The sequence below is a fragment of the Triturus cristatus genome, chromosome 11, assembly GCF_964204655.1.
Source record: "Triturus cristatus chromosome 11, aTriCri1.1, whole genome shotgun sequence".
Taxonomy (NCBI): domain Eukaryota; kingdom Metazoa; phylum Chordata; class Amphibia; order Caudata; family Salamandridae; genus Triturus; species Triturus cristatus.
The window spans coordinates 768,116,961-768,133,861 of record NC_140594.1 but is presented as its reverse complement, the minus strand read 5'-3'; positions in this window follow the sequence as shown (position 1 = coordinate 768,133,861).

Sequence of the window (16,901 nt, the reverse complement as noted above, 5' to 3'; positions counted from 1 at the left end):
ACAATGGAAGAAGGATTGCGCAAGGCTCTGACTCCCTATAACGTAAGAGGTAGCGCTTCTGCGCTGTTGGGAAAAAGAAAACAAGCCTGTTGGCGTTCCAGTGCGGAAACCAGAATACACAAGGTCAGCGATCCAGCGCGGTGAGATGATACACAGTGATTGGCGCTCCAGCGCGGTAGCGAAGACAAAACAATATACGCGCTCCAGCGCGGTAGCGAAGACAAACAATATCCGCTTTTCAGCGCGGTGAACTAATACTCAAAAGCTAAAACAAGATATGCGCTCCAGCGCGGTGTACAGGAAACCGCAGGTGTTACCGCTACATCGCGATAACCCGGAACACAAGGTAACGCTCCAACGCGTTCAGCAACAAAGTAGACTGGTGCTCACAAAACGGTGGGTTACTGGATACTCCCACTCGACGTGAGCCTCTGGCGAAATCTGAAGCACAGAGCCGGCGGGAAGCGCGGGCTAAAAGCGTTTCCCCCGGAAGTGCTTCAGTGCTCTGCAGGAACTAGACCGGGGCTCATCTTCCAACCGGAAGTGAGTCTCCCGGCAGTGTTGTGTGTGTTTACAGGATGTCGGGGGAACGGCAACCGCTGTGACCCCGACACAGCATGAGCTGTGGCGCTGGGCCCCCATCTCCAGTCTGCATTGTTGCCTTCTGGTTGGCTGTGAGTTTCTCCTTGGTCTTCCGCTTGATGTCATTCCATCGCCTCTTGACCTCATTCATTGTACTCTTGTGCTCTCCGACGGCATTCACCTTGTCCACGATGTCCTGCCATATTTCAGTTTCGGGGCCCAATGACACGTTGGAGGTGACGAACAGTTGTTGATGGTGTTCCATCACCTCCGTGACTGTGATCCTGTTTGACTGCGTTCTGAACTTCGTCTTCCTCTTCTTCTTGTCCTTGCCCTTTCCTGTCCCCAAGGTCCCGGGCTGGTCGTCCGGGGTGCTTGTGGGTTTGCGATCGTCCTCTGCGCCTGCTCCGGCTGCCTCCATGGTGCTTGGGTGTTGGTCAGTTTGTGTTTGGGTGTTGTTTCTACTTTTATGGTGATTTTTTCCACCTGCCAGGTGTGTGTTGCAGGCCTGGCGCTACTTATCGCTGATTTCCTCATCGCGCTTTGGCCCATCGCAGGTGTTTTTTGTGTGGTGGTTTGTGTTTTTATCTCCATCGAGGTGGTTGTATTGCGGACATAGTCAGCGGTTTCGGCAAACTATCGCATGGTACCGCCTTGTTGTGAATTCCACGTTGACACGTTGAAAGTGCAGCTAATTATTATGACAGTTCTTGTCTTGTGACATAAACCATCCTCTACTACCAACTGTTGGAGCTCACAGTTCAACTCGTCACTTACTCATCAGTGTGAACCTTGCAAAACAGGTCAATTGATCTTTGCTGTCAGGTGAGATGTAAAGTTAAATCTCAACATGAATAGTTATCAGTTATCATTACTTTAGTTCAGTCAATTAAAAGAGATAAGTTGAGTGAAAGGGTTTTATTTTAAATCATTATTTTTATAATAAATTATTTTTCCTCAAAAGTCATCAGTTAAGGTTAACAGTCAATAAATCCATATTTAGTAATAAAAAGAAGCAATTCAGTAAATCAAAATAAACGTTAATATAATTAATGTAGCAAGCGTGTTTCATTAAGAACAATCCCTATTCTAAGCCAAGTCAACATAAATGGTTAAAGGTGTCAGTTCAGACTCCCATAAAGAGTTCTGATGAGAGTGAGTCAAGCATAAGCATAAAGCTTTAGCAGAAAAAGCTATAGAGTTTTTCAACTTAATAATAACAGATTAAGAAATAACTAAGACTTTTCTTAAAGAGATGTCCAGGAAATTCAGTACAGGGTCTCCTCTCAGACAGTCAGGAATAAAACAGATTGAAATGCTGCTCTCGGTCAATCGGTCTACTCTGCTTTAAAAGGTGGGAGAATCTGCCCTAATGGAATCAGTCTAACTAGTCTAGGAACATGCACCAATATAAACACACTTATTCCATGTTGCAACATTAATATTCTTTCTTGTTCTTGTTGACCAATACAATTTCAGCATGCTCCTAGGAATAGATCTACTCCACATCTTCTCACCGGAATACAATCCACTTTCAACCATGTGTCCTTGAATGTTGCGGGGACATCCTTTCTTGTCTGTAATATCGTCTTCCCATGAATCATCCTCCCTGTTGTCTAAATATTCTGTGGTATGACCCACACTATCAGTCATCTAATACAACAAATGTCTATTCATTAGCTAATAAAAAGTAGCTTTCGAGACTGCAATGTCTGCAGCAAAGAGATGAAAACACCATGCACAACTGTTGTTTAAAGTGAAAATCAAGCATTACATGGCGTCTTCACATATGCCAATATTAGAATGTGTACTTCATTATAGGTTACAGGCCAATAGTTTTCAAGTGTGGTTACCTACTACAATTTTTGCACTAAACATTCTTTATATTTAAATATAAATTCTGCACATTTGTATTTTTAATAAACCATTTGATAAATAAATACATTTGCATTATCACCACATATGATAAATTTGCATACAATTAATCCAAATGGAATTATTTTACTTAGTTGCTTCTCTGTGCATCTAGTATGAATCCAACACAGCTGGATCTATATTAGAAATGTTGGGTGCCTGATTACAATGTGCCAAAATAAAATTTGGAGTAATGCAATTTCACATCACCTAATTTGCAGTAGAACAGACTGAGCTTGGGGCAGCACAGATATGGTGATGGACAGCACAGAGTCAGACCAGGGTAATTCTTTCTAGAGTGGCTGGCATGGAGTAGTAGTGAGAAGGGTCAGAATAGGACAGAAATAGGCATATGCACTGAAATGAAACCCTCCATTAACGAACCAGGTACTTTAAAAAAGTGGCCCACATTTCAAATCAGGGCAGATTTGAAGTTATAAAGAGCAGCTGTATATGTGTTTTGCAAGATATGGGCAACTGCATGCATTTGTGTTTACTTCAGGCAATGTTTATGGTAAATAGCAGAGAATACAATCAGTCCACCAGACCATAAACAGGCCATTCTGGAACTGCCAGTTGCCCTGTAAGCAATGCCGACCCTGGTAATTGGAGAGAATATACTAACAGCAGGATGATATAAACTCCATGTACCATGCTCTAACATCCAGCACCCCAAAAAAACTCAAGTACTAATTCTGAATCTTGCTCTGTACCTTGTATATATGATTTGTGTCAGGGCTCTAAGTGGAATGCAGAACGTTGGGTTCTCTAAAAGGGACGTGGTCTATGTAATTAAGGGCATGGTTTAAACAGGTAGACTGAGGGCCTAATTTACAAGAAAGTGCAGCAGCGTGGCACCGCAAGCCCTTTGGCAGAAAAAACAATCTGAAATTGAGTTTTTCAACTTCTATGTATGCTGCATTAGCACACATAGAAGTTATACCTTCCTGCACATAAACAATCATAAGAGGTGATTTCCTCGTTCTATGTGTACTGCAGAATGCAGCATGCATAGAAAGAGGAAAAAGACTTGGAGAAATTAATACATTTCTCCTCATTGCACCTCTCTATGCCTCCCCGGAGAGGCGTAGCATTCAGATGTAGTTCCAGGTTTACGATTTCTTGTAAATCTGGAAATATGTAAGGTTCCATGGGTGTTTTGCGTGGGAACACCCATAGCACAAGTGCATAAGCAAAGTGCTGTGTGTAAAGGGGCCATATTTACAAGGACAGGAAAAGCCTCTCTGGGTGGCTTTTCCTGTCCTTTTAAATATGCAGCAGCAAAATGCACCGTCGGTGTGTCACAATAAGTGACGCACTGGCGGCGCAAGGGGCTTGTAAATAAGCCCCAGAGTTTTTGTGATTTCTATAGTGTGCCACCCAACTTGTATTTTGGTGTATTTCTGAGCTTTCTGTTATTGCTCCAGGTTAAACACCTAAAACCAGTAAGAACTATTGGCTTTGCAAATGGTTGTTAGCATTTTAATATAAATGAGTGGCAACAATAATGTTGCTGTAAGTAACTAATATTGAAAAAGTTTCAATCCTGAAATTGTGATTGTGAATTAAATATTACTGAAGCCTGTGGAAGATGTAGTGTGCTTCAGTGTGGTCTCAATGAATCCCATTATGTTCACTGTATTTTATAAAGGTATGTCATTTTTCTCTCCACATTTTCTTCATCTACATGTCTTACCTCTTAGCCTCTTCAGCAACCTCTTTTCACTCTCTTCTGAATGCACTTCCTCGTGCCCACTTTATTTCACCCCCCAACAAACACACTATGCACCGACTCACTGAATCACCTGTAAGCACTGTATTTCCTTTTACTTTTGCCTTGTCAATATTTTGGCAACTCTGTATACCGCTTTCACTCACATTCACACAGAATCAAAACTGCGACTGTAATATGGGACCATTGCTCCGTGCTCTCTGCAGAGAGGCCAAGGATAGAATGACTTTGTACTCTGAACACCTTTTTGACCCACTGACAATCACAGTGAGAAATGTGCACTTCCTTCAGCCTCAGTTTGAGAGTTCTCAAGCACCCTACACGAGTGATATGCTACACAACAAAAACAATCAGAAATACAACATCCTGGAAACAGCAAACACTCTTACAGATGCGAGATTAAATAAAGCATGGGAAAAATAACCTGGGACATGGGTTACCTTAAATATTTTTATATTCTTCGTTCAGAAATCGATTACTGTTTTTACCAGTAAGGTTAAGGATACGAATATAAGGTTGTATTGGGACCCAATTCAGTGTGTGCTTTCAATTACTGCTGGGTCTGCGATCCTGAAGGACCCGGCCCACTTAAAGCACTGATTAGTGCACATCTTTGTCACTTAGGTCCAGCGTTATGAAAAATGTTAAGGCGTTAATAGCAAATTAAATCTGGGGAAACAAATAGTTCCCCAATCCAGCAGTCACTGAACTGCATGAGCTGGTGTTGGCATCGAGTAATACAGACTCTGCTAAGAGTCCTCAGTTTGTCGTGTAATTGTCAGACACGCATTATCATTTGTAAGCTATTAAACTGCATCATTAAAACATACAAGAGACTCAGTCTGGCACATTAAAAAACAGAAAAGCGAATAAAATGTATCTGAAATGTTAGGAAGTGACAGCAGGTTCGTCTTTAACCTCTTCAGCATTGGTTGCTAAGTAACTGCGACACACCGCCATGTACGCGCACCAGCGGCTGGTCCGAGGGCTGACAGATTGATTAATTCTCCAGAGCACAAAAATCCTGTGCATTGAATATTTTAAATACTTTAGCATTAAAAAAAAGCAATTCCCTGAAATTTACACAATATGATTTATAAATAAACCAACAATATGTTGACGAAAACTTTCTCAACTTTTTTCCCTGGAATTGGCTTCACTGTTAATTGCTTCTAGGGCAGGTGGATTTCTCTGTGTTCCTTCCCTACAGACTTTTTAGAATGTAACTGACATAGTTTACTGAGGTGTAGCAGCCATGCTGGGGCAACACTTCTTTAATAGCCGCTTCGGTCTTCATATAATGTATAAAGCTAATACAAAATAGACTGCTGTGTCCTGTGGTGAGGGCTGCATTCTGGGTGACCCTGCTCTGAGTGAATCTGTTTTCTCTGCCACAGTGTGGACTGTGTAAAGTAGTTAGTGTTTCATGGCAGTCAGTGGCGGCTGGTGACATTTGAAAGTAGTGGGGGCGTAAAAGTTGGGTATAAGTGTAATGTCACCATGACACACTACTAAACTATTCCCTGGGACACTATTAACTAATTGCATGATACTCGTATAACCAGTTCTGCAGCACGTTTCGCATATTCCACAAGACACTATTAGCAAGTTTTCTCAGACACTATCACCCAGTTTCTTGAGATACTTTTAACCACCAGATTGATTAGTATCTTTTAACCAATTTCTTGAGGCACTATTTACCAACTACATGGAGCGCTATTAGCTAGTTCCCTAGCCCACTATTAAACATTTCCTTCAGAATCACTAAGCAGCAGTTTCTATTAACCATTTCCCTGAGACACTATTAAAACGTGTCCAGAGGTCCTATTGATCAAATATGTAACACACAATTAGCCAGTTCTTTTTTAGACTCTTTTTATCTAGTTCTATTATACATACTTCACCAGTCTCTGTGAGTCACTTGGCCTTTACTTTTCCAGACTCCACCACTACCACGGTGAGCAGTAATTAATAATCCTGGTCAAAATGTACGGCGTAGAAAGAAAGCAAAGGAGAAATTTAGGAACCTGGTACGTTAAGTATCCAAGAGCTTTTCTCGGAGATCCTCCCGGTGCTGCCTTGAGTTTTTGTACATTTCACGCCGAAGAGGATGTGGTCTAACGGCTAGAGTAATCCACCTTGAAGCGGGAGAAACAGGTTCGAGTCTCAGCAGCGAAACTCAATGTCCCGTGATTCTGGGCAAATCACTTTACCTCCCCGTTTCTAACAAAACCAATGAGCCCGTCTGTAACGCAACCGGTGCTCTAATACTTTTCGGTCGAGTTCGAGCTATAAAACTCCCCCCCCCCCCAAAAAAAAGACGTTGTTTCTAGAACAGAATCCGCATCGCGGTGTTCAGTGACTGTAGACAGGGATTTAAAGGCAAATGAATTCAAGCGATGTAGGAAGGTGGATATCTGACTATGGTTACCCCCAATTTTTTGCCTAGTGTCTAGCTGGTTTTTCGACTTAGTAGGTCTGAGATCCTGCCATTCAGGATCTTAGCCTGTCTGCTCTCTCTCTAAAATGGACACCATGTACCCTAGGTGCATAACCCATTGGAACTAGATCACCCTGTCAGCCCCTGTACTAGTGTACACTAGGTACACAGGGCATTGGTGTATCTAAGGCCTACCAGGGGCTGAAGCATGTATTGTGCCACCCCTGGCCTAACAAATTTGACACAATTGGCTGATCACTCAGCTGGGGTAAGTTGGTGTAACCACCTCTTACTTAGGTGTAGTATACCTATACCTAACCTTAAATGGGACACATGATAACCTATAAGTCACTCCTATGGCAGGCCTTAACAATCCTGAAGGCAGAGTGCTTGGTTCCATGTGAGATGGTGCTCTGGCATGAGCTGAGCATGTCTGCAGTGGTCGGAACAACTTCCTTCTACCGTTTCCAGATATCGTCATACCATATACTCTTAAGTGCATTATGAACCTCGCGGTTAAATGCTATCTTTGGTTTGGCTTTATCAAAACATGTTGAGTAAGGTGTCATACGAATTGGAATACTAACCCCTCGCCAATTCTGGCGACGGGGTTAGCATTCCACCCTTCTAGAGGGACACGACATGTACAGTACCTGAAACCCGGGTAAAATCAGATATAGCCTCAGCTCCACAAAATGGATGCTGCCACCACAGACACAAGTCTGCCCTCCTGCTGCTGGGAGTCCTTCCAGCTTGGGAGACGTGGACAAAGGGTTTCCTGCCAGGGGAGGTGCGTGCACCACCCCAGACAGGATTTTGTGTATTGGTCAGGTAGGGCTTGAATGGAATCAGACATGCCTGAGGCTCACAAGGAGCCTCGGTGCATATGCCAGTTCAAACCGGTCCTGCGGCACACCAGCCCCGGACCTGGGGCGAGCTGGACAAAGGATTGGGGGTGTAACCACCCCCCTTCCTGGTCCCACCCTTAGGGAGGGACCTAGCAGGTAGTCCGGCCCCTAGAATCCGCTTAAAGGTAGGAGCTGTGTCCTAAGACTTCAGACATCCTGGAATCAACTTACTACAAAGAAGAAGACGGGAACTTCTACGCTCTGCTGCACAGAGGACTGAAGGAAATCTCCCCTATGGTCAGGGAGTGACCATCTTGCTAACGCAAGCACCAACCAGCTATTCGACGTCTGCTTTGCCGCCGCCTCCTGCCAGAGCCCGAGCCAAGAGCCCAACAAGACCTGGACCTCCAAACCTCTCACAGCCCGATCCACAGTCCCTGCAAAGAAGGAACCCGTGGAGGCACCGAGACACGTGGAGCCAGCCATCTTGGAAGACCAACGACAAGCTGCAAGCGCAACGACAGAGGCTCCCTCCAAGTTGTGCTTTGGGTCCTGAGAAGCCCAACCACCGAGCAGCATCTGCACCAAAGGTGAGCCCTCCAGCATCTCCACGATCTGCGTGGGGCCCCTCTGCACTTTGCATCTTGACGCGCCTGCCCGGTCCCTGGCCCGTTGGCTAGTGGCCATTTTGGCGACCTATTTTTAAATCAACGACACTGGTCTGGTTGCTCCAGACTGGCCCTAGCAGCTCCCCAAAAGAGCAGCCCCTCTGACCTTGCTGGTCAGAACAATCAGCTTTCCTCTCTTTCCACGACTCCTGCCTTTGCCAAGGCTTGTTTGCTTCTTTCGAGTCGCCGACACCGCCGACAGCGAGAGCCTGCATGGGACAGCTCGTGACTTGTCTCCTGGACGTCGTCGACCTTCAGGGACCACGTGGCTGCGGAGACAAGCTACACCTAACCACCTGTTTGCACCTGACATCGCCTGGTACCTACCTGGTGCCATGCCGGTCACTGGCTAGTGACTGTGAACACTGTCCCCTCTGCTTTCAGGTCTTCTACAACTCCGATCCACTCTTGGATCCACCGCATCTCTTCTGGACCAACCGCCTGCAGCATCTTTGTCATCAGGCTCCATTGAATCGATAGAAGAAACCCGACGCACTTCGAGACCTATGCACCCGCTTACTGTGGGTGAGGTAAAGCTGGCACTCCGGTGCCCAAGTGTAGAGAAACATCTCTAGTGTCTGTGTTTTGAATCTTAAGATCGTAGTCCATCCAGAAGACCCTTTCTGCAGTAACTTTTAAACTTTTACGCACCCATTGAAAACCTATGGGAGCCCGCGTGTAACTTTCCTCACTGCACACGCGACCCGTGGACCTCCTGGTCACTAACTGAAGTTAGCTCCTTGTAGGCCCAGCGATTCTAGAGGCCCTAGGCCTTTTCCCTTTCCTGTTCGTGGTACTTATACCACTATTTTAGTATATGGTTTGAGTGGCCACCAGGGCCCATCCATATAAAGTGCAACTTCTGAATATTATAACATTGTCTTGTTTAACGATTTGTGCTCCTGTGCTCATAAAGAGTCTAGGGGATACTTTGAGTAATAAATACATATATATTTTGAATATATATCTGTGTGGTGTCCTTTCATTGGTCTAAAAGGTGGTTACATATGGTAAAACAGCCTGCTTAACACGCTTTAACGAGTTTAGCCTCAAAGACTGCTTAGCCTACGCTACCACTAGGGCAGCTAGTCCGAAAAGGTTGACTTACAACCACACCATAAGGGTTGCTTGGCATGGTACAAGGTGGTCACTTTAACTAGTGAACAGCATATACCAGGCCAACTTCTCACATTGGTGAGCAGCGGTTGGATTTGAGCTTGCTGTGTTTTACCATTGTAATCTCTTGGTTACCAATTGAAAGATCACATAGGTACCTGTAGGTACATATAAAACAAGATAGATATACTTAAGTTCTACTGAACTTAGTTGTTGTAGAGCAAAGGGAGTAGCACACCCTGACTACAACTACTAGATAGGTTTAGTAGGAAAACCCAAGTGTAGGTAGATTGCAACACATCCACCCACACTTAAGAGCAATGGAGGGGGCAGAGGGGTCCAAGGTACCCATCTCTGTCGAGAGTGACCCCCAGAGGGCACCAACTCTCTTTGCTACCCTAAATCAAAATGAGCTCAGGCAGTTGGCAAATATCAGGGGCCTTAAACAGCCCAAGAACCCTACCTCTGCTGAACTCAGGGAGCTTTTACAAGCTGATGAAGATCAGAAAGCTCTCAAGAAAGCCTCCCAGTTAGGCCCCTTAGGGACTAGAACAGGAGGCCCCCCTTCTGACGATGCAACTGAGGTACCCCTTTCCAATAATCACCCCTTAGATGAGATTCATACTACAGAGGAAGAAAGTGATAGGGATACAGATGTTAGTGGGGATGAAGGGAGAACTAGCCCAGTGCCAAGTGTTATACGTGGCCCAGCTAAACTAAGGCTATTGGGGACTGACAATGGGATCATCCCATTGGATCTCCCCAGTGGACTTAACCAGGGGCTTGGGAGGCAGAGGAATCACTCAGGTGAGTCTAATGCTTCTCATGCCTCTAGAGGCTCTCAAGGTCACTCCAGAAGGAGGATGACCACCCCTCAGAGGAGGGAGCATGAGGCCAGAATACAGGAAGCTCAGCTGAGAATCAGGAGACAGGAGCTAGAAGTAGCCCTGATGGAAGAGAAACTGAACAAGGCTAGGCAACCTAGAGAGAGTGGGGCTATACCCACTGGTGGCAGCATTGTCCCTAAGGACAAAGATAGGGTCTTTGACAATAGGAAACTGTCCAAGGTTGTGCCCCCCTACAAAAGTGGGGATGACATCCACAAATGGATGACTGCTCTTGAGAGAGCCTGCAAAGTGCAGCAGGTTCCTGAAGACCAGTGGGCAGCAATCTTATGGCTCTCCTTTGAAGGAAGAGGCAGAGATAGACTCCTCACTGTTAGAGAGGAGGATGTCAGAAACTACAGAGCCCTGAAGAGTGTCCTAGTTGATGGGTTAGGCTTAACCACTGAACAGTACAGGTTAATGTTCAGAGACACCCAGAAGACACAGACTCAGGACTGGTCTGAATACATTGAATGTGCCACTAAGGCTTTGGAGGGTTGGTTGCTGGGAAGTAAGGTATCTGATTATACAGGATTGTACAATTTGATGATGAGAGAGCAGATTTTAAGTAACTGTCAAAACCAGCTTTTCCATCAACACCTGGTAGACTCAGATTTGACCTCTCCCCAAGAATTGGGAAAGAGGGCAGATAAATGGGTCAGGACCAGGATTAGGCCTAAAAACCAGAGTGGTGACCAAAAGAAAGATACCACCAAGCCTCAAGAGAAGGGTGGGGATAAAGCAAAAGAGAAATCTTCCTCAGGGCCCCAAAACTCCACACAGGGTGGTGGGTCCCAAGCTCCCTCCTCTACCACAGCTAAAAAGCCTTACTGCCATGAATGTAAAATTCCTGGGCATTGGAAAACTGACAGCAGTTGCCCAAAGGCTAAAACCAAAACTGTTCCTCCAATTACTCCTGTCACACCACCTATTACTGTCAGCAGTAATCCCCCAGGTGGTGGGAGTGCCCCCAGAAATTTGGGTGGGTTTACTTGGGGAACACAGGGGGGCCCTGGTTTAGCCAATTCCCCTACAGCAACCACTCTTGTCTGTGATGGTGGCATGAGGTTTGCCAACTTCACTGCCTGTCCCAACACTTTGGGTAGGTACAGACAGGAGCCCTACATCAATGGTACAAAAGCTGAGGCCTACAGAGACACTGGAGCTAGCATCACTATGGTGGCCCATTGGCTAGTTCTCTCTGAGCAGCTTTTGCCTGGTTTCTCCTACCAGGTAACTAACGTTGATGGCAAACAGACAAGTCATCCCATGGCAGAGGTATGTCTCAGCTGGGGAGGTGTCACTGGCCCTAAAAGGGTGGCAGTGTCCCCAACCTTGCCTGTAGACTGCTTACTGGGGAATGACTTAGAACTCTCAGCTTGGGCTGGAGTTGAACAAGACACCCATTCTAAAATGGTAGGCCTTTCACAAAAGGGTAATGGCAGGACTGTAATGGTCTCAGTCCATACTCAGACTGACATAGGTGCAGTGAAGCCTGAAACTATGGATCACTCCACACAAACAGAGAGTAGTGGGGAGGAAGAAAAATCTCCCTCTCCCCAGACATTAGGAAAAGGTCAGCCTCCTCAGGGATCTGACCTCACCCCTTGTGAAGAAACTGCCCCAGAGGTAGCCAGGCCTAGCCTGGCAGAGCCCCTGATGTCAGTGGACCTTTCCAAGGTGGGACCCAGTCTGGTGCAGGTAGCCTGCCTCTCTCTACCCTGCCTCAGTCAGCCCAGGGCTGCAGAGGTCAGGGAGGCCAGTGGACCCCAAGAGGGCCCCTGTCCACAAGAACCCCCCCATCAAAAGAATGAGGATTGCCTGGCTAGTAGCCCTAGCCAGGTGATGGTTAAACACATTCCTGAGGGATCCCCTTTACAGGTAGTTAGGGACCTCCCCCAGAGGGATTCTGTTGGGCACAGGCAAACATGGGACCTTAGGGCCCCAAACCTGACCAGTCCCTCCAGTAAGCCCACAAAAGGGACCCAGCCTCCAGCCTTAGGTAGCCAGAGGCTGACCCTGAGAGCACAGTGCAACTCAGCTAAGGAAAGAAAGGCATCCATGGTGGAGGATGATTGGAGGAAGCTGAGGCCTCACTTTGAGGACACTCACTTCAGTACTCCATCTCAACACCAGCCTTTTACTTTGCAAAGACACACCAAAGGTAGAGATTCCCTATGGTGGAGACCCTATGATACCTTTAGGGTAAGGGATTGCTTAGTGGACCATGAGACAGGGGGTAACCATGCCAGTGCTGGTTCTTCCTTATATGGCCACTTGGGCAATATAGGCTTACCTGGTCAAGGACAGCCTTATCTCCCTTCGTTTGGGGGGGGGGTTGTGTAGGAAGGTGGATATCTGACTATGGTTACCCCCAATTTTTTGCCTAGTGTCTAGCTGGTTTTTCGACTTAGTTGGCCTGAGATCCTGCCATTCAGGATCTTAGCCTGTCTGCTCTCTCTCTAAAATGGACTCCATGTACCCTAGGTGCATAACCCATTGGAACTAGATCACCCTGTCAGCCCCTGTACTAGTGTACACTAGGTACCCAGGGCATTGGTGTATCTAAGGCCTACCAGGGGCTGAAGCATGTATTGTGCCACCCCTGGCCTGGCCTAACAAATTTGACACAACTGGCTGATCACTCAGCTGGGGTAAGTTGGTGTAACCACCTCTTACTTAGGTGTAGTATACCTATACCTAACCTTAAATGGGACACATGTTAACCTATAAGTCACTCCTATGGCAGGCCTTAACAATCCTGAAGGCAGAGTGCTTGGTTCCATGTGAGATGGTGCTCTGGCATGAGCTGAGCCTGTCTGCAGTGGTCGGAACAACTTCCTTCTACCGTTTACAGATATCGTCATACCATATACTCTTAAGTGCATTATGAACCTCGCGGTTAAATGCTATCTTTGGTTTGGCTTTATCAAAACATGTCGAGTAAGGTGTCATACGAATTGGAATACTAACCCCTCGCCAATTCTGGCGACGGGGTTAGCATTCCACCCTTCTAGAGGGACACGACATGTACAGTGCCTGAAACCCGGGTAAAATCAGACATAGCCTCAGCTCCACAAAATGGATGCTGCCACCACAGACACAAGTCTGCCCTCCTGCTGCTGGGAGTCCTTCCAGCTTGGGAGACGTGGACAAAGGGTTTCCTGCCAGGGGAGGTGCATGCACCACCCCAGACAGGATTTTGTGTATTGGTCAGGTAGGGCTTGAATGGAATCAGACATGCCTGAGGCTCACAAGGAGCCTCGGTGCATATGCCAGTTCAAACCGGTCCTGGGGCACACCAGACCCGGACCTGGGGCGAGCTGGACAAAGGATTGGGGGTGTAACCACCCCCCTTCCTGGTCCCACCCTTAGGGAGGGACCTAGCAGGTAGTCCGGCCCCTAGAATCCGCTTAAAGGTAGGAGCTGTGTCCTAAGACTTCAGACATCCTGGAATCAACTTACTACAAAGAAGAAGACGGGAACTTCGACGCTCTGCTGCACAGAGGACTGAAGGAAATCTCCCCTATGGTCAGGGAGTGACCATCTTGCTAACGCAAGCACCCACCAGCTATTCGACGTCTGCTTTGCCGCCGCCTCCCGCCGGAGCCCGAGCTCAGAGCCCAACAAGACCTGGACCTCCAAACCTCTCACAGCCCGATCCACAGTCCCTGCAAAGAAGGAACCCGTGGAGGCACCGAGACACGTGGAGCCAGCCATCTTGGAAGACCGACGACAAGCTGCAAGCGCAACGACAGAGGCTCCCTCCAAGTTGTGCTTTGGGTCCTGAGAAGCCCAACCACCGAGCAGCATCTGCACCAAAGGTGAGCCCTCCAGCATCTCCACGATCTGCGTGGGGCCCCTCTGCACTTTGCATCTTGACGCGCCTGCCCGGTCCCTGGCCCGTTGGCTAGTGGCCATTTTGGCGACCTATTTTTCAATCAATGACGCTGGTCTGGTTGCTCCAGACTGGCCCTAGCTGCTCCCCAAAAGAGCAGCCCCTCTGACCTTGCTGGTCAGAACAATCAGCTTTCCTCTCTTTCCACGACTCCTGCCTTTGCCAAGGCTTGTTTGCTTCTTTCGAGTCGCCGACACCGCCGACAGCGAGAGCCTGCATGGGACAGCTCGTGACTCGACTCCTGGACGTCGTCATCCTTCAGGGACCACGTGGCTGCGGAGACAAGCTACACCTAACCACCTGTTTGCACCCGACATCGCCTGGTACCTACCTGGTGCCATGCCGGTCACTGGCTAGTGACTGTGAACACTGTCCCCTCTGCTTTCAGGTCTTCTACAACTCCGATCCACTCTTGGATCCACCGCATCTCTTCTGGACCGACCGCCTGCAGCATCTTTGTCATCAGGCTCCATTGAATCGATAGAAGAAACCCGACGCACTTCGAGACCTATGCACCCGCTTCCTGTGGGTGAGGTAAAGCTGGCACTCCGGTGCCCAATTGTAGAGAAACATCTCTAGTGTCTGTGTTTTGAATCTTAAGATCGTAGTCCATCCAGAAGACCCTTTCTGCAGTAACTTTTAAACTTTTACGCACCCATTGAAAACCTATGGGAGCCCGCGTGTAACTTTCCTCACTGCACACGCGACCCGTGGACCTCCTGGTCACTAACTGAAGTTAGCTCCTTGTAGGCCCAGCGATTCTAGAGGCCCTAGGCCTTTTCCCTTTCCTGTTCGTGGTACTTATACCACTATTTTAGTATATGGTTTGAGTGGACACCAGGGCCCATCCATATAAAGTGCAACTTCTGAATATTATAACATTGTCTTGTTTAACGATTTGTGCTCCTGTGCTCATAAAGAGTCTAGGGGATACTTTGAGTAATAAATACATATATATTTTGAATATATATCTGTGTGGTGTCCTTTCATTGGTATAAAAGGGGGTTACATATGGTAAAACAGCCTGCTTAACACGCTTTAACGAGTTTAGCCTCAAAGACTGCTTAGCCTACGCTACCACTAGAGCAGCTAGTCCGAAAAGGTTGACTTACAACCACACCATAAGGGTTGCTTGGCATGGTACAAGGTGGTCACTTTAACTAGTGAACAGCATATACCAGGCCAACTTCTCACAAGCGAGTTCTCAGAGATGGGGTTATTGAAGAGTACCTTGTCTAATGCGAATGTTTTCACAGACGAACGCGGTGCCTTAATTGACATTTCTCAAAAAAAATATTTCTTGTGAAGCTCAACTGTTCGAAAACACAACATTATATTTTTGAACATTATAAGGGTTAATATCGCTACAATTGTTGCTACTGTTTATTTCGGAATTATATAATGGTATTATGATTAATAATATCTTCTTTAGCTAATAATGTTGCAAAATATTACCTATACGGTGCAACATATATGTCAAGTTTTATTAAATCATTCACGCTACTTTATAATTAAGGTTCCATATTAGTGCTGCGAAGCGGAGAGAAGTCAGCATCGTAGCTCTATATAAAATACACAATAATATAAATACGTGTGCGAATATGGTTAGAGCGCAAAGCGTACCAGTGCTTTCAAATGTCCCTTAACATAAAATACGTATACACATTATTTCATAACTTGATTAGGATACAAAATATAATTTATTTGCAGGCGTGTATAAATTATGACTGCAACATTTTTTGAGACCAATATTAAACAAAAAACTTACCTCACAGCTGGTCCCGGGTCCATGCCACCTCTCAGACCTCTGCTCCCCTGGGCGCCTTCACGAACGGCACTGGAGGGGCCTGCCAACCCCTCTCAGCCAATCCTGGTGCTGCCAGCAGCGCCAGGATTGGCTGAGGGCACAGCTTACGCTACGCCCGTCACCTGCCCATTAGGAGACCGAGGGGCTCCTAATGGGCATGCGCAAGCCAGTGCAAACACAAGTGCGCATGACTGGGCACGGGTGAAAATTCGCTCACCTTCCCCACTCATGCGCACTTGTGCTGCTGCCTGTTGCCCCTGGTCTGACAATCATGTCAGTCAACATGACGCCGGACCGCCCACCCCCTTCAAACTCTGAAGGGGGTGGGAGGTCCGACGTCATGCTGACTGACATGATTGTCAGTTGGGTCTCCCTCGGCGTCTTTGAACTTAAGTAAACTGATTCAGTTTACTTAAGTTTAGAAATGCCGAGGGAACTACGTGCGGGGGGGCTACGCCCCAACGCCCCCAATGGACGAACCGCCACTGATGGCAGTGTGTGGTCCTGTACTGACGTTTTACCGATGTTAAATATTAAGGGTGGGAATTACTCGCCTAATTCTGTGTAGCATATTCGTGTGGAATCCACCCAAAATTCCACGAAACTGTGCAGAATTGCATGAGAAGAGTAATTATTAATTTTGTGCTATTTTCTGAGAGCAAAATGCCCAATTGCATCCAAAAAGGAGCTTTTTAAGTCAGTCCTTACCCTTTCTAAGCTGCAGCAGGCCAATCAGTTCAGGCCTGACCAAGCCTTCTGTAATAAGCTGGCCAACCTTTTTCAAACAAAGGTGCAACTTATCTATGATGACCTCTTCCACACAGCTCATGCTGCGGTCATACCTAATAGGTAGCCCGTTGAGGAGTTTACCACTCAGAGTCAACTAACAAGTTTTATGACCCTTACACACGAGAAAGTGAATAACTTTCTTTTAACTACTAAGTCAAGATCTCCCAATGATCCTTGTCCCCCCGCCATTGTACACCTAGTCTCAGAAACGATTAGCTCCATC